Here is a 19,897-nt window from a genome sequence, read left to right on the forward strand (position 1 = left end):
TCCATATTTGATCCTTTAACAATCCTGTGAGGTAAGTACTGTGTATGTTGTTATTATCCCCATTTTATACATGAGAAAATTGAGTATCAGAGAGGCTAAGCACACACACACACCTAGTAAATACAGGAAGCTATATATACTAGCAGTAGTAGTAATCACAATTATAATGTTTGTTATCATTTCCATATGTTAATGTTTGCAAAGAACTTTACCTATGTTATCTCACTTGATTCAGATAACCCTGGGAGTAAGTCTTATTATTATATATGTTTTATATTCATTACTTATTACATAATACATTACATTTTACATAATAAATGTGAGGAAACTGATACTGAGAATAACTAAGTAATTTTTACAGGGTGATATAGCTATTAGGTCCCTGAGGCAGGATTAGAACTCAGGTCTTCCTGACTCCAGGTTCAACATTCTATTTGAACATAGATCTCTCCTATTGTACTACACCATACCATTGAACTGAATGCGTGTAAAAGCAAGCAAAGTAGGATTTGTTTGTTTGAAGTTGTTTTCTAGGCTCAGGATAAATTGTGAGCATCTGAGGGTTCTGTCTCCTTTGAACCTTGATGGTTTGCAGCTGTGCTGAGTCATGTGAGTTTCATGCCTATTGACTCTGAGCCAATCAGGAGGTGAGTCTTCATAATATATAGTGGGAGGTTGGTTCACTTAGGAGAAGGGTCTTGTGATTCTCTGGTGGGGACTCTGAGTGGCATGTGTTCAGAGCTCCCTGGTTGCTCGGATGTAAAAGCTCTCTTGATCCAGGGAGGTATGTAAAGGGTATAGCAATATTGCTTTGATTCAAGCAGTAGAGCCTGTCTCTTGGTTTTAATTTCTCTGTATTTTCTCTGTTTGTTGAATAGATAGGAGACTTGGTAGCTTTGGAAATGTAAAAGATAAAAAGGCATCTTGAAGCATTTGGTTGAACTAAGAAAAGCGATTATTGACCCCTCAAAAGTTGCTTCTCCTTTCATAAATGCAGATCTAAGAACCTATGACAACAGGCCCCAACCCCCTTGTATGTAGGGGTGCTTACTGATACAATGGGATGATTTAAGTCAGCTGAAAGTATTAAATAGCCCACTAATTAGAAGTTATAACTAAATTAGGGGGAGAAGAGAATTTGATTATTTGGTGATGAAAACAGTATTTTCTCCAAATCCTCCTTTAGGAATACCGTTCATTTTAAGGAGGCATTGGAATGGGGAATAGATCATCAGTGGAGAGAGAGGAGAAAATATTTGCAGTACAATCACATATGTAATCAAGGAAGGAGGATATTTATGGTACAGGAAATGTTATGAACAATTTAGCAGTGTCAAAGAGAAGTTAAAATATCTGCTGTATTTGAGGTTGACTAAGCCAACTTCAGTGGAGTGGAAGATGTATATAGAGAAGTAGAAGATAAAGTTTTACAAAAAAGTAGGTAGAATCAGAGAATTAAGGTCTTTGAATATAAGCTAATTAAGACAATATTCAAGCCATAATTAAGGCAATTTCTGGTGGGGCATATTTCAGGTGGAGGGTAGGAGTGGGCAGTGATAGATATGATTAAAAAGGGACTGGATTTGGAGTCTGACCTGGGTTCCAGTGTATGTTCTTGCTTACTACTTCTGTGGAGTAATTACTATGGAGTAAATCTAATTGCCTTGGGTTCCCTTCCATATTGAAATTAATGATCCCAAGAGTCTATGTATACAGTATTGCTTTGAGGAAGATTGATTATTTAGAATTGGTCATAGAAAGGACACACTGGAGGCAGGGATAGCAGTTGGGGGATCATTTCAATAGTCTAAAACTGAGGCACTGAAGGGCTGGATGATGGGGAGCAGGAAAACAAAGATTAGAATGCAGAGACCTTTGAAAGAAGAATTAATCAGACATATCAATAACAAGGTTATTGGACGGTGTTGGAAGAGTCAATGGAGACTCCACAGATTTAAGTAGGAGATGCAGTATGTGATTAAGTGTCCAACTTATTAGTCAAATATATATTTATTTTAGAAGTTTTATGAAGAAAAGAACAAAGTGAACAGAGGTAAGACTTGGTCTGTCTAAAATGATAAGTAGACCTTACTCACCCCCTCTTCTTGCCACTCATAGAAATGCTTGGTTAGATGCAGAAAATGTTGCTATAGAAAAGATTGCTTAAGAATTTTTTCAGTAAACTTAAAATTTCATCCAGTAAGGGAAGTCCAACCTAAAAAATAGGGGCCTGAAATAGACCAGAAATTATATGATAGTCTCACACTATGCAGTAATCAAACATTTGTTACAAATCTTCAATAGCTCTGAGAGTTCCTTTTTTACAGGTTTGTTCAGTGGAGTCCTCAAAGAAATATGAATGACAATTACAAGTCAAACCTCAGAGAGATTTTTTTACGGGTACCATTGTAACTGCCATCCACAGATCTGACTGGAAGCAGTCACAGATAAATGAAGGACGATGATTGGCATGGATAACTGACAGCTTCAAGCCAGCTATTCCATCATGTCAGAGCAGAGGCAGGAGGCAGACGGCAGGCAACAAAATCAACAACCTCTTCCACTTGTACAGTGCTTTATCATTCTAAGACATCTCTCAAAGTACTTTACAAAGACTGTTCAATGATTTAACAACACATCCAGTGGTACAAACCTAACAACTAAGGAGTAGAATGGAAAAGGGGGGAAATGGTCCTTCTGGGTTTGATTTAAAAGAACAGCATCTTTGGACAAGTAGATTTAGATAAGAGATATTAAGTAGGCAAGACAAGTTTCCCCTATTGAAGGATGTTTATGCCATGATCGTTTGTTTCGTACATCCATTAATGACCTTGGGAACTGCTAGGGGTTAGACGTGCTTTGATCAACAATATACACAGAAGAAAAACTTCCAGAACATCTTCTAGGTCAAAGAGTAGGATGTGAAGTCAGTGAAGATGCTGGGAAATGTATGAAGCTTCTAAATTTAAAAATTCTAAATTTATTCTAAAAAATATAAGCTATTGTTTCCTCCTTAGAATAGCTAGAATGTATCAATAAATAAATGAGTGTGACCTTGAATTTCTACAGAACAGTTAATTCACAGTTCATATTTCTATACCATATCCAGATAACAAAGCACTTTGTGATATGGTCTTCATAGTAGCCTTTTTGAAACGGGAAGTTCAAATATTGATTGCAATTCAAAACCTTATTATCTCATAAAATATCCCCTATGAATATAATACAATTGAAAGATGCTGGGAAAGATACAAAGTAGATGAGACAAGGTCCCTATCTCATTGAGCTGGAAGGCCCCTATCTAATTGAAGCTGGAAATATGTGTATTTAATACAAATATTAAATAACAGAGACAGCTTTTGAACCCAGGTCTCTGATTTAATGTTTAGGTCCACTCTAAATCTCATAGCGCTCACTTTCTAGATGAGGAAATTGAGTCTGAGAGGTTAAGGTATATCTCAAAGTAACCTTGGTAATAAGCAAAATGTAGAATTCAAATCTTTGTCCTTTGCTCTTAAAATAATAGTGAACAGGAACATAAATAATATAATTATTACTCACTTTTATATAATGATTTAAACTTTGCAAAGGGATTTACACATATTAAGTTTTTATGACAATCCAGGGAAATAGATATTTTTTCAGTCCCTCGCCTTTTTTTTAATGAAAACTGAGGCTCAGAAAGATGTTATTGCTTAGGATCACACAACTTGTAAATATCATAAGAGAGTTTCAAACCTCGGCTTTCTAATCTTCACCTCCTCTACATATTATATCATGCTGTATTTGTCACTTCTTGGGATAGCACACTTACCTTCTGAATTCATCTTCCTAAAGGAGATATGTACCATCTTCTTGAAAACAGGCCCTTTAGAAGAGGGATCAGGAAATCTATTAAATTTTGATGGCGCTAAATTGATCAACTTTCAAATGCTTCCAAAAGGGATAAATAAATGACTGGGTGTATCAGTTAGATCCTGATTTATCTTTGAGATCAACTCTTTTTCTTTCCAATTATATACACATTATTTTGAAGGAGAAGTCCTTTTTTGAGAGTCTCAAGTTCTGTTTTTAGGTATCAAAGGCAGAATTCCTTCTTTGAGGGGTGCATGATCAGCTGAGCATGCTACTTGCCACTCAGATTAATGACATTTTGTAGATAACAGGTTTTTTTTTTTTCTCCAAATCAGTAGTGGCATACCACATACTTCAAGTAGGAAGGAAGAAAACATCATGGAACAAGCAATATTGTTAGGATGTTTGATACACAAAAACAGGAAGACCTGGTTTCAAAAACTGCCTTAGACACTTAATAGCTGTGTAATCCAATGCAAGTCCCATAATCTCACTGATCTTCAGTTTCCTCATTTGTAAATTCATGGGTTTGATTTTCTGGCCTCTAACATCCTTCCTAGTTCTAAATCTCAATAAACCTTATGACATGACCTGAGTCTCTGATAAACATCATCAGAGCCTAAGTACAAAAGGCAAGGTTAGTGATGAGTTTTTTCTCCTCTCCTTTTCTCTTCTTTCATTTGCATTGATTATCAGCACCAGCATTCACTTCCCAAGGCATGGAGGAGTTAAGTCAGGTCTAAAGAAATTAAATAATTAAGATAAAAATATATTGGTCAGACTCACACTATTAGAGAAAGCTGAGCTATATTGTTATAGCCATATTAACCTGTTTTATAGTGAATCTCACATCATCACTGTGGGACCATTCAAATCATTTTATCAAGATTATAAAAAGTATTCCAGAGGGAAGTATTCAGAACTTAATGTACACTTTTAGCAGAAAAATTATGGAAATAGATGTCGAGCATGAGGTCTTCATTTCCTTAGTTCTTTTAGGGGATCTGGCGAAGGCCTGAATAGTTTCCTTTTTGACTCTAATAAAAACGATGGTAGCAGAACATAACACCCTGGTTTTTTGTATCATACTCAGCAGACAAGTTAAATGCTGTGATCTCCCTATTTTTATAAAGACTGTTTGCACTTTTTCTGGGATGAATGCAGTCTTCAGGGTGAGAAAGGAATTTGTTTCTGTCTTTTGGTGATAACTGAAAAAGGTCTCATTTCACAATGTATACTGCACTGCATTACCCCTTTTCATCCCAGCTCAGCTTTAGGTGGGGAAGTTTGCCTCCACCATTCTTTCTTTTTCAGTGGTCTAACAGTTATTGCAGGGACCGAGACTGAAAAAGCCCAACCACAGCAATTTACAGCTATAACATTTAGGGTACTGTTTCTGAATAATCATACTCACTTTCTCTCACCTTCCCTGCCTCCCTCTTTCTCTCTCTTCCCAAGTTTACCTTAAAATTTGCCTTAGAGTTAGATAAAATGGCCAAGTGTGGTTTTAAAATTGTTATGTTTAGTATAAAACTTTTCTCAAATGATTCTTGTCATTCTAGGGGCTTCTCTATATTTTGGAATATTCCTTATCTGGAGTCCATGACAATTTCACCAGCAAAATCTTCTACTTCTAATTAAAATACAAGTTTGTTGTGCTCTAAGCACTTCATGTATACCTCAATTTTACAAAAATTTACATACATATTCAGTTATGTGTATGTGTGTGTGGATATACACATATACATATGTTTACATACATAGATAGTGATAGATAGCTGGATCGATAATTAGAAAGATAGTGCAATTCATTCTAAGTGCTTTGGGAGACACTTACTTTCCCTTTGCTTACTGTCTATTCAGAACAACTAGACTCTGTGAAAATCCAGTAGTTGTTAGTGACTGAGGCCTTATGCCTCACTGACTTTGATCAGCTTCAAGGGGATTCTTTCTCCTTCTCAGAATCAGGCCAAGAATCTTTGCCTTTGAGCCTAGGATTTCAGCTTTGCTATTTTCTAAGCCTTATTTAATCCCTGAACCCCTGCCTTGAGGCACCATGACTTTAAATTTATCTAATTCCTGAGCCAGCATGGCTCCCATATGGACCTACATTTTCAACCATGATTTCTGAGCCAGATGGAGGCCACTACCATAACTAAGCAGTGTATGAGCCAAGGGTGGGGCACATAAATAACAGTAAAAAGACACAATTATTGTGGATCCAAATAAAGTTGAATAAAGCCTCAGTCTCCTGAACATTCTCTTATATTTTATCTTCTTAATCTCCTTCTGAGAATGTGTGGTGTGGTAGATAGGCAACTGGTCTTGGAGTTAGGAAAACCTGAGTTCAAATCCTACCTGACTGTGTGACCTTGAGTGAGTTAATTATCTTGGCAGTGTTCAAACAGTTCTTTCAGACTATGAATCATGGATGAAATGCTGCTCTGAATTAATAGAGACAGCTTCCTCTCTGAGTATTCTCTATACTAAAAATAGATCAGATCCCCACATTCATTCCCTCACCACATCCACCAATCTCCCTTCAATGAGTTCCTTTGGCTTCATATTCTCAGACCTCATGCACCTGCTCATTCCTTTGAATCTTGGTGCAAGATAATCTTATATTCCACAGATATTCTTTACTTGATCTTCCCTCTCTTTCTCGCTATTTTCAAAACTCAGACACCAAGCCCATTATGCAAGGGGAACATCTTGCTTTCCACAAGACCATGAACTTTCCATTTATTTACATATGCCAAACTTGTTCTTGTGCAGCATAGAATTACTTTCCATTTCCCTTGACATTCACTAATTCAATCATTCAACAGACCTTATGTACCTCCAGAATTTAGCACAGTACTTGGCACACAGTAGGTGATTAATAGTATTTATTGATAATCAATTATTCACCAAGCACTGTTCTAGGTTGTATGGGTACAAAGATGAAAACAAAAGAGTCCTTGTCCCAAAGGAGTTGGGTGGGAAGGAGAACAGAAGGGGTAGACAATATCTTCTCAGAAATGTCAGTACTAAATACACACAAAAACAAATGGCTTGGAATTTTATTTACAGCTGTCTGCTACAATCTTTCCACCTCAAATTCCTGAATTTAGACTAAATTAGATTAAATATTACTGGCCCAGATAGTACCTAGATTCTCCAATATTTTATTTTCTCTTGTTAGGTTGAGGATTTCCCAAAGTTCATGATGAAGTAGACCTTTACCTTACCCCACTGTGTAAATTCTTCAACCATTGGCATTCAACAGAAACTATTCTTTCCAAAGTTATCAACGAGCTCATAATGCCTAGCTAGGTGCTAGTGGATTGAGTGCTGGGCCTACCTGGAGTCAAGACAACTCGAGTTCAAATCTAGCCTCTGATGCTAACTAACTTAACCTTTGCATGCCTCAGTTTCCGTATTTGTAAAATGAGGATAATAATATCACCTACCTCCCAGAGTTGTTGTATCAAATGACATAATAATAACTATTATAAAGTGCTTAGCACAATGCCTGAACATAGTTAATAAATGTTGGCTATTATTATTATCTAATGACTTTTGTATTTTGAGAAATGAATTGATAAGGGCCTACTCTAGGGTGTCACTGTCAGATAACAGAAAGGTGCTTATATGAGAAATATAATTAAAAATAGAGTCAACAGGACTTGGTCACCAACTATAGGGGTTAGAATAAGGAATCAAGGATAAGTCTGAAGGCTTACAAAGCTGGTGGTGATACTCTTAAGAGTAATAGGAAAAGTTGGGATAAGGGGAGGTTTTGGAGAAACAGATACAGATTTCATTTTTGTATATGTTGAGTTTAGGATGTTTATGGAACATACAGTTCAAGATGTCCAATAGGAAGCTGGAGATGGTAATCAGTAGAGCAGTGAATTGAGAGATTGGAGTTGGATAAATAGATCAAAGAATCATTTAAATAAAGATTATAATTAAGTATATGGTGGCTGATTAGATCATTAGAAGAAATGCTTTAGAGGGAGAAAAGGGATCTTTATTAACAGGGACCTATATAAACATCCTGTCTACATAAACAGACTTGAGGTAAAATAGTGTGGCATAATAGGAAAATCACTACACTGTGTGTTAGGAGAGAGAGGAGGACATGGGTGTAAATTCTAACTCTGTCACAATCTGTATGACCTTGAGTAAGAAGTGTCCTCTCTGAGATTCAGTTTCCTCATTCAGACAATGAGGAGGAGCTAGTATAATCCAGTCTAGTAGCTAAATAGCACAGCAAATAGAGTGTCAGGCCTAAAATCAGAAAGACCTGAATTCAAATTCAGCCTCAGGCACTTACTAGCTGTGTTTCCCTGGGGAAGTCCCTTCACTCATTTGCCTTGATTTTCTCTTCTGTAAAATAAGCTGCAGAAGGAAATGACAAACCACTCCAGTGTCTTTGCCAAGAAAATCCCAAAAAGAGTCATGAAGAATTGGACACAACTGAAAATGCCTAAAGAACAACAAGTCTAACAGTGTATTTCTCTCTGTGAACTACCTTTAATGTAACTTATATCCCTAAAACTGCTGATCCTTTTCCTAGGAAGTGACATTAGAAGTCATTGGGTCCAATTCCCTCAAGAAAACTAATGGGAAGAGGAATTGAGACCTGTCCAGTTACCTAGCATGGCCCCTTGCATTTATTCATTTAAGAGGTATCTTTCTACTTGGAAGATCTATGATTCTCTGAAGTTTGGGGTTTAGATGATTTCTGTAATGATTTAGATGCTCTAGCTTTAAATTTTGATAATTTAAAGGATTATGGTTACAGAAGAAAATAGGTAACAATCTAATCTCATTTTACCAATATAGAAATCTATCAGAAAAGTTCAGTGATTTGTCCAAGGATATACATGTAGTACGTGAGGTGGAATTTGAACCCAGGTCCTTTGACTCCACATACAATCAGGTTGGTGCTAGCACAAGGGTTTCAATTTTGATAATTCTATCTTTAACAAACTTTTCACAGAGAACTTATGCTGTTATTCTCCTTTTACGTATATCTCAGCATAAGAAGTCTTTAACAAATTGATTTGATGACTCAGGTCCATTGCAGTCGTTGCATATAGGTTTATGTTTAGGCTATGTCTACAAAGAAAAAAGTGAAGTATGGATTTCCCAATTATCTTATTAACTTACTCTATCTCTCCCTCTCTCTCATATATATATATATATGCATATATATGTGCATATATATATGATATGTATGTATATATGTATGTATATGTATGTCTAGTTGACACCAGAGCTACCTGTTACTCATCTTGAATTCCTACAAATCATTGGATAGTTTCTAAATCATTGGTGATTAAATTCATAGACAGACAGACTCGTGTGAAAATCAGGGCAAAAACTTTAAATCAACTAAAAGAAATGAAGACATAGTTTCTGATCCTCAAAAACATTAAAATATTTCAATAAACCAGATACATATCATACTCCCTCTAATCTCTTTGCATCTAAGATATTTTTCATGAGTCTCTAGGGCTCAAAAATAATTTATAATGTAACTTCCAACAAAAGTATGAGATTCAGCTTTTTTTTCTCAAGACTGATTCTTATATAGACAAAGCTCATTTTCAGAACTTTGCTTCAAGACTTTGTAGAATAGTAAAACTGTAGCAGAACTTGAACTACACTGGCATCACCTCTGTGAACTCATATCTGCCTCCAGTCCCAAGAAAATCACCAGTGTAGAATTTCCATTGAGGTGACCAAGCAGACAGCTCTCAAATGAGTAACAGCCAACGAACATAAAGGGTATGATGTTGGCACAGGAGGGAGGAAGGTTGGGGAGGGGGGGAGTGGGGAGAGAGACACAGAGACAAAGACAGAGACAGAGAGAGACAGAGAAGAGGATCGAGATACAAAATATAGATATATATGAACTACATATTCCATCACTGCTAATGAAAATAATAACTATTTAAATTCATTAGTAGAAAGCATAAATATTAATCTAGATAAAAAGGAGGCTTATTGATTTGTTTCCATTGTGTGTATTTATAATGAACTAGTATAAATGAATGGATATTAATTTTAAGTATGTTTAGAAAGTAGGTGAGGTTTCCCCTTTTTTTGTTATCCTTTTGACCCAAAGGGGAAACTGAGAAACTGGCTATCTGGTTATGCATACATACATACGTACATACATACATACACACATACATACAGGGTGGGGAGGGAGAGGCAGGAGGGGAAGAGGGAGAGGGAGCGGGACCTTTAGATGGCACAATGGATAGAATGACAAGCCTGAAGTGAGAAAGTCGTATCTTTGTGAGTTAAAAATAGATCTCAGACACTTACTATATGTGTGACCCTCAGCAAGTCACTTAATCCTGTTAGCATCAGTTATCTCCCCTGTAAAAATGAACTAGGGAAGGAAATGGCAAACTAGTTCAGTATCTTTGCAAGAAAACTCCAAACGGGGTCACAAAGAGCTGGACACAATTGAAAAATAACTAAGCAACGTGTGTGTGTGTGTGTGTGTGTGTGTGTGCACGCACGCATATGTGTGTGTGTTACAGCTTAACATTGGAGACTTTTTCTCCTTTCCAGAAGAAAATTGCAAATTGTGGCTGCACAATAAAAAGAAAGAGTGGGTCACAGAGGCATTACTCCTAAAACTACTGGAGACAGTTGGAATGCATATAGACTCAAATTTTTAATTTCCAGGGAAGTTGTTTTTCTCCAGTTAATTCAAAAAAATAACTCCCAAATGTAGCAGTTTTAAAAGCAGAAATAGATATTTATGTGTTTTCTTCCTCTTGCTATCATACAGTTCACGTACACATACATGACAGCCCTGTGATCCCTAGTCAGCATCTCGTCAGTATCATTCTTTGATAACTCACCCATTTTCAAGGAAATGGCTGCAGCTGAATGGTCTCTAGCATGTGGTAACCTGAACTTCATAAGGTAATAAATTCAAGTTAACCAAGAAACACAATGATTTCTTTTTTTCCCCCTTTTTGTAAATATTTTTTATGATATTATTTTCCCCTTTAGTGAAATGTAGAATGTACCTGGCATATGTGACTCAGAAAAAAATAATGATATATCTCTGCTCTCTTTGGGAATTTTTTAAAAATGTAATAAGCCTTTTCCTGAATTATAGAAAATTTTGAGGAGGAAGTGCTTCCTAGCCTAAAAACAAAAAAGGAAGGCTAGAATTTATTTTTTTTTTAAATGCAGCTCTATCCTTGATAGAGGTTTTCTTTTTTCCTTTTGAAAAATTGTTACAATAATTTAAAAACACATTAATGAGAGTTTCATAAGAAACACATACTAAGATTTTAAAATAACAATAATTATGAAAAATGTAGATTAAGAATGATGTTCATCAGAGGAGACTCTAAAGTTGAAAGAATGACAATGGGGCATAAGAAAAGTAAATTTCACGTTTCTCCTTTGGGACAAAAGGATAAGAAAAAAGGGAAATCTCACCTGCAATTAAACATACTTCAAGTAATTATCTATGCATTCATTAATGCTACTTATTCATAAACATAATGGAAATAACATAACATAGCTATGTTTTATCTAGTTTAATATCTATTCTTTCTATTTAATGGCATTCAAATATTTATTATCATTAACAATGATGAAAATGATAGCTGTTCAAACTAGATAGATAGATAGGTAGGTAGGTAGATAGATAGAGTGGTCTGTTCATTCTGAGCACTTAAACAGAAATCTAAGAAACAAAACTTCTATTTGGAGGTTTCTAACAATTTCCTCTCTGGAGATGGCTTCCACACATAGCAATTAGATAAAGTCTTGCTTTTCCTTCCTTGTGCCTTCTCATGCTGTGTCTTGGTAATGCTTTCCTGCTGTATTAATTACCCATCTCCTTTAAACTTTCTACACTTCGATGCCTATCCCTGAATTGTAACAATGTAAAGAAATGGGATCCTCAATTCAAGTTCACCTTGAGGTGAGATACCACCAAAACAACTGGGAATCTTTTGTCATGAGCTGTATTAAAAAGTTAAAAGTGCTTTAAAACTTACTTGGTTTCTAACTCACTTTTGTATATTGACTACCAACTTCCTTTGAAACAGTGCCTTAGGGTTTTAGAAATACCTTCCCTACAAATAGTCTTTTGAGATATGTAGTGCTGTATGATTATACTCATTTCCAAAATGAGGAAATTAAGACTCACAAAGATTAAGTGAACTTGACGGTCTTCACAAAGCAGTCTGGAATTGAACCCAAGTGTCCTGGTTTTAAATCCAATGCTATTTCTATTACACCACTAGAACAGGATCCATTAAGGAATATATCCTTATTTCTATGCCAGTCCTGGTTTAGGTACTCAGTTCAAGTTATGTAGCCCTCTTTGCTTCTTTTGGAGAATATAGCCCCAGTAATATGTACCCTAATCATTCCCTTCTCCCTTCCCTGCTATCCCATTAGGTTCTTTTGATGTTAAGTTGAAATATTAGGATGTTATTTGTTTATTTCTTTTTCGCTAAGTAATTGAAAGCCTTGAACACTAAACTGGAAGATTCATCTACTTAACAATAAATATGGATAAGAGCCACATTTTTTTTTCCTTCATTTTTATGTGGTTTTATATCTTTAGTCAAAACTTTAAGGATTTGTGAAATTTAAATTTTTTATCAAATTCAACAAACAGAGTATCTCTAGTGTAATACCTTTCTTCCTATGGGAAATATGGGCATACAAAGCAAAAAATGTGTTCCTGGTACACCCAAAAAGGGACAACTCATATTTACCACTACTTTGGAACACTGATATCTTCGCTGGCTTCAGTAACATTACCCTTCCACTCTCCCTTGGCCTACTCCACAGTAGCATTGTTTGGAAATTAGACTTCACTGGTTTGATAGCTTTTCCAGGCATTGCTTCCACCTGGTCTTGTGTTGTTGTGACTCATCATGGACACAGCTGGTTGGTATTTAAAGTTCTTCACTACCTAGCTCCATTCCATCTTTTCAATTTGTCTGCCTACCCTCTACTACCTGCAGCTTGGTCAATCCTCTGCATAACCCCTCCTACCTGGAAATTGGCCGTTCCCTTACCTGAGTACCCAGTTTAAAAAAACCTGTTTCCAGCTCCCTTTTGGGGTTTTCCAACACTTGCTGTGAGGCACCTCAAGCTGCAACTACTTTATCCTGATTAAGGATCCCAGTTTTGCTATAAGAGCTGTTTCCTCTTGAAATCAGGTTGATTATTTGAAAAATCTAATGACCTATTCTCTTTGATTCCTATTTATTTAATCATTTATTTTTTGTTTGTGTGTTTATGTATTCATTTGTTTTCAATATTTACTTCCACAAGATTTTAAGTTCCAAATTTTCTCCGAACCTCTTCCCTCCCCTCAACCCATGACAGTGTACATTCTGATTACCCCTTGCCTCAACCTGCTCTCCCTTCTATCATCCTACGACCCTTTCTCATCCCCTTCCCCTTTTATTTCCCTGAAGGGTAAGATAGATTTCTACATTCCTTTGCCTATGTACCCTATTTCTCAAATGCATGAAAAACTATTTTAAACTTTCTAAAACTTAGAGTTCCAAATTCTCTCCCCTCCTCTCCCCACCCACCCTAATTGAGAGGGCAAGTATTTTAATATAAGTTATACATGTGTAGCCATGAAAAACACTTTCACAACCATCATGGTATGAAAGACTCTATTTCCCTCCATCCTATCCTGCCCCTCCCCTTTTGTTCTAATCTATCCTTTGACCCTGCCCCTCCTCAAAAGTGTTTGCTTTTGATTACCCTCTCCCCCAATCTTCCCTCCCTTCTATCACCCCCCCCCCCTTATTCCTTCTCCTCTTACTTTGCTGTAGGGTAACATAGATTTCATATGCAATTGAGTGTGTATATTATGCCCTCCTTAAGTCAAGTCAGATGGCAGTAAAGTTCACTCATTGCCTCTCACCAACCCCCCTCTTTCCTTTCACTGTAAAGAGTTTTTTCTTGCCTTTTTTTATGTAAGATAACTTACCCCATTCTACCTCTCCCTTTCTCTTCCTAGTATACTCTTCTCTCACCCCTAAATTTTATCTTTAGATATCATCCCTTTATATTCAACTCAGCCTGTGCCCTCTATACATTGATAGATATGTCTAAATATATCTATATCTATAGACATAGATATAACTATAACCATATATATGCATATATATACACACACATATACTCTCCAACTACCCTAATTATGAGAAAGGTCTCATGAGTTACAAATGTTATCTTTCCATGTAGGAATGTAAACAGTTCAACTTTAATAAGTCACTTATGATTTCTCTTCCCTCTTTACCTTTTCATGCTTCTCTTCAGTATTGTATGTGAAAGTCAGTTTTTCTATTTAGCTCTGGCTTCTCAAGAATACATTAAATCCCTCTATGTCATTGAATGGCATTTTTCACCCTCATTGATTAAACTCAGCTGGTTTTTTTTTTCAGTATTTTTAGGGTCTCCTTTTGCAAGCTGTTGACGTGTTTTTAACATATTCTTGCATCACTAACATTTCTCTTCCCAATTTTTCCTGTACTTCACTTACTTGATTTTCAAAATCCATTTTGAGCTCTTCTATGGCCTGAGACCAATTCATATTTTTCTTGGAGACCTTGGATATAGGAAATTTGACTTTGTTGTCTTCTTCTTATTGTATATTTTTATCTTCCTTGTCACCAAAGTAAGATTCTATTGTCTGGATTTTTCCCCCTTATCTGCTCATTTTCCCAGGTAGTTACTTGAATTTTTAACTTGTTAAAGTAGGGCTCTGCTTCTGTTGTAGAGGGCATACTGTCCCAAGCTTCAGGGGTTGTGTGCAGCTGTTTTCAGAGATACTTCTAGCAACCTGTAAGTTTTCAGTTCCTCCAAAGTGGTATGATCAAAGGACAGGTGTTTAATCCTCTCCTGGCCCATGCTCTGGTCAGTGAGTGACCACAAGCACTCTTTTCTGTCCTACAAATGTGAGGAGGGTTACCTATCCACTGCTGCCACAAGCTCTGTGTGTTGCAAAGAAACCTTATACTAATATTTATTAAAACATAATTATAATAATAGTAATGAAGATGATGATGGTGGTGATTATGATAATAAAGGTCTCAATCAGTAAGTCTCAACAGTTATATCACAATCGGAAGATCACAACAGTTATGTCACAATCAGTAAGTCTAAGCAGGCATGTTGTAATCAATATATCTCACCAGGTATGTCACAATTAGTAAGTCTCAATAGGTATGTCGCAATCAATATGTCTTAATAGTTATCCAATGTTACCACAACTGATCAGTACCAATGGGGGAACTATATACATCTAGATCATGCAGCTGGGGTGTCCTGGTTCAGCCTCCAGAGTCCCAAAAAGAAGGTCCCATGGTACAAATCTGTACCAAAGCAGGACTCCTGAAGATGGCTCATGACTACCCACGTTTAGTAGTCCCTTCTAACTAAGAAGGTGTTTTGCCAATTAAATGTGTAATTGGTGGGAAAGAAACTGTTCTCAAAACGTCCTTGAAAGCATCTAATTGTGGGAGGGATGGCCAGTCCTCCACCCTAGCAGATGTAAATAGTCCTTCAATTTCCAGCTAGGAATAAGATTAGTTAGTCAGATTGCGGGCATACTGAGTGATGTCAGAATATCCTAAATGAATTTATACATTATACTATGCTATGCCAATGCCTTTCCTCACCCCAGGACTGCTGCCTAGGACGTCAACCCAGATTCAAGTATGGGCAAACCAACAGAATCCTGCCTCAGTGCCAGCAAAGAGATCCCTGTAATCTTCTTCTGATAAATTGTTTGTACCTTCCGTTAAGTTGTAAATACCTTACTGTCTGTAGGCTGAGAGCTCTGGAAGCAGTCACTGCTTCCTCTGCTGCCATTGCCCCTGCCTGACGACTATGCTGGGGCTGTGGCTGGACTGCACATATCTCTTACCCAGGTCTTACAACCCTTTCCCACTGACCTACTAAGTTGTCTTTGGAATTTATAGGTTGAGAAGTCTGGAAACTGCCTCAGGTGCCAGTGATTAAGTCTCCTGAGATCTGTTCTGAGCTTAATGGGGCTAGGTTTGTGCTGGCATGACCTATGCTGAACTATGCTCCTTTCTTAGCCTGGTATAACAGACCTTTCCTGTCAACCATCCAGTTTGCCTTAGGCTGGAAATTTGTTCCACTTTGTCATTTTGTGGGTTCTGTTACTCTAGAATTTGTTTTGAGTAATTTTTACAGGTATTCAGAGGGGTTTGGGGAGAATTCAAGTGAATCCCTGCTTTTATTCTACCATCTTGGCTCTATCCCATGACTTATTTCTCCATTCTCCTCATTCTTGACTTCTCAACATCTTTTGACATGTTGATCACTCACTTCTTGATACTCGCTTTTCTTTCAATTTTTGTAACTCTGTATGGTTCTTACTGGTTCACCTCATACCAGTCTAACTACTCCTTTTCTGTCTCCTTTGATAAATCTTTATCCAAGTCATTTCTGTTCACTATGGGGGTCTCCCAAAGCACTGTCCTCATTTCTCATCCCTACAAACTATTTCACTTGATGATCTTCTCTCTCCCCAGGGATTCAATTGTCATCATATGCTGATCATCCTCAAATCTACTTGTCCACATTTATCCTTTATACTTACCTCTATTCTACAGCCTCTCAGCTCCAAATACCTATTAAACATATCATATTTGATTTTCTTGTAACATATAGGTCATGCACAAAACTGATTTACCATTACTTATGGTAATTAATACAGTGCAAGTGCTCATTAAGCATACCTTCTCAATGCTACCAATCAAATTTTATTAATCAAATGCATGTAAACATTAAGTTTATATTACCAATTAGAAAAAAAAATGCATCAAGTCCACCAGGAACCAATTTCCAACATCATTCCCTATTACTTTCCAATATGCCTTGTCTTAAAGTGGTACAACAATGAAAAGTTCCCCTCTATGCTCAATTTGAAGCCATATATCTCCTTCTAAGCCTCATGAGTCAGCAATTCTCAGTCAATCAACACTTCCTTCAAACACTGGGGGATGCTTGGGTCTCAATAATGCGGAAGGGAGGAAGCAGATTACATTGTAACCAAAGTCAGCCTAAAGGCAAGGAGTCTCTGGTAGGTTTTCATTGTTTTAACTATAGGTTTTAGCTAGTTATACCCAAATTCTGATTTGGATGATCTAATTTGTTTACCAATTAATTTTAGTGGTGCTTGATAATGTAATCTAATAACAAGGTTGCTTACCAAATGTTCCTATTAGTGATCTGTCCTATCTGAGGGTCCCATATGTTTACCAGTTATTTATGATGCGGATATATTGTTTATCAATCTATAGCACAATATGCCTTTCTTAATAACATAAAACAAGTAACAAAAAAGAAATATCAAAATATTACATCACAAAATGTAGCTTAACAAAATCACTTTAGTTATGCCAAGGCAACTTATTCTCACTAAAATCTCATAAACATCTTATACTCATGATGTCCCAAACTGAACTCATTATGCTTTTCCTCAAAACCCTTCCCTCTTGCTAAATGCCTTATTAATGTCCAGGATACCACAATCTACCCCGTCACTAAGATATCATCATTGACTTCTTACTTTCAACTCCCATATTCAAACAGTTAGTTGTAAACACCATCATTTCTACTTTCATAAAGTCTCTTTTGTGCCCCTTCTGTCTCTAAAATAGCAAGGACCTGCTATGTACCCTCATCACCTTAGGCCTAGGCTATACAAATAACCTGTTTCCTAGTCACCCATAGTCAAGTCTCTCCTTAATCCAATCCATCCTCTACTGAAGTGTCAAACTGACCTTCCTAAAATGCAAGTATGGCCATATCACCCTTTTATTCAATAAAATCCGGTAGCTCATTATCTCCTATAGCATGAACTATAAAACTTTCTTTATAATGGAACAAAACTAGCCACTCACTGGGGAATAAAGGTAGAAGTCTCCCATACAAACAACCTTTCTGCCAAAACACAGAGACAAAGCTAGTGGTTGAGAATGTACAGGGCATCTGCATTCTCAAAAAAAAAAAGTAATCTGAAAATAAGAGAAAGGCATATGGGCTTCAAATATAAAGAACTTGTCTGACCATAGTCTTTTAGGAGGAAAAGATAATTCCCCATTTAAGTACCTCAGTTGAAACTACAAGACAGCAGAATAATTACACAGTAGAACCACTTCTTGCAGTAATAAATAAATCCAATAGGATTGGTGAAGGTTTACTGGAAGGAATGCCAGATTGCTGGTGGTAGGCCTTAGGGATGTCTCACAGTTTCACAAGGTATGTTGTTTGCATAACAAGCAAAAGTTCATAGAAAAAGCTTGGAAATCTCTTGAGGACAGTGTTTGGAAAATCAACAAAATTAATCAGAGGCTGGGCAATTCATGGATCTAGGAATGGGCGCAAAAGCAGATTCAGGTGGCTGAGTTTGACAATAAGGAACTTTAGATACCACAGTTTCAGTTGAGTGATGAGGTAGGAACCCAGACATCAAAAAGTTATGAAGCGACTAAGAGTGAAGAAAATGAAGGCCACAATTATAGATAGTCTTCTCAAGGAGGAAGAAGAAATATAGGATGATAGCTATTGGGATTGATAGATGAAGTGAAAGTTTTTGAAGATGGGGGAGAGATGTTGGCATATTTGCAAAAGGTAGAGAAGTAGCCAGTAGAAAGGGAATAATTATAGATGAGCAAACATGTGCCAGTAAAACTTTTTTAGTCTTTCCCATTTTCTTAAATTACATGTATACGTGTGTGCATTGTATATATGTGTATATACACACACCAGGTATATGTATTTTGTGTTCTATAATATGAACAAAAGTACATGTAATTCATCCCTTACAATCAGTAGAATGTGAACTCCTTTTGGGCAGAGAATAATATGTGTGTGAATGATTGTATGTATTTGCATATATACACATACATGCACATATACATACCTGTATAATGCATGCATATGATTCATTATTACAACACAAACTACACATGTGTATATGTATATCTGCATATATACGTACATACACAGTTATCCATTACATACTGTGGAGGCTAGGCATGCAGCACTCCCACGATCTGGAAAATCTGTATAAATTTTTTGTGCCTCCCTTTGTAGCAGGGTAGAAGTTTGAATACTTTTTATTTTTTTCTTTCATGGGGCATTTACAGCACTTTACTTGGCTTATTTGGCTTAAGTATTTGGTCATAGGCTCTGTGTTGTCTGCTGGTCTCCAAACATCATTTGTGGGTTCTATAAAACTCCCCAAAAATTCCATTTATTTTACTTACGCCAACCCATGATATATTGAAACCATAATGGAGACAGTCACAATGTAGAAGGGATAGATGTGTGTGTGTGTATAATTTCATCTTTGTTTCACCATCATAACTATAGGTGCTTACATTCAACCAATAAACCTTTATAAAGCACCTATTGCAATCAGATATTGTGCTAGATGTTAAAGATAAAAGACAAAAGTAATACACTTTTTTTCTTAAGGATCTTACACTCTAAGAGGGTAAAAGTAAATTGCAAAATAATAAATAAATATGGCAGGAGACATTTACTACTGACCTCAGAAATGCCACATGAAGATTGTATCTCTTCAGTTGAGCATTAAACATTGAAGGTATATGCTAAATATTAACCAAACTGAATTTAATTTTTGCCAATGTAATCACATTCATTTTTGAAATTCCTCCTGTGACCACTGGCATGAATTTGCAGGGCATCTGATTAAAATTGTGGGTCAGACTACAGTCCAAGAATTTTTTTTTCTTTTTATAAAGTAGCCTTTTCATATAGAGATTGAATTCTGACCTTGGATTCATTAGCCCTATATTTTAATGAGCTGAACCAATGGTCCCCAATTGTCAATCTAGTAGGCATCAGATTTAACTTAATTCAAATATTCCCCTTATTCATAGTATACATTAAGATAGTTTTACCTTATGACGCCTAATCATAGAGTGGAGGTGGTAAATATATATGCAATTAATACCTTCTTATTAAT

At 36.4% G+C, this 19,897-nt stretch overlaps 1 long non-coding RNA gene across 1 annotated transcript; it reads left to right on the plus strand.

The window, feature by feature from the left end:
- The first annotated feature begins 687 nt into the window (after positions 1-687).
- LOC140498447 (uncharacterized) lies at positions 688-3,060 on the plus strand. The gene is made up of 2 exons (XR_011965096.1): positions 688-784; positions 2,328-3,060. It is a non-coding gene; the product is annotated as an uncharacterized lncRNA (long non-coding RNA).
- The last annotated feature ends 16,837 nt before the right edge of the window (positions 3,061-19,897 follow it).

The sequence above is a fragment of the Notamacropus eugenii genome, chromosome 4 (assembly GCF_028372415.1).
Source record: "Notamacropus eugenii isolate mMacEug1 chromosome 4, mMacEug1.pri_v2, whole genome shotgun sequence".
In the NCBI taxonomy this organism is placed as follows: domain Eukaryota; kingdom Metazoa; phylum Chordata; class Mammalia; order Diprotodontia; family Macropodidae; genus Notamacropus; species Notamacropus eugenii.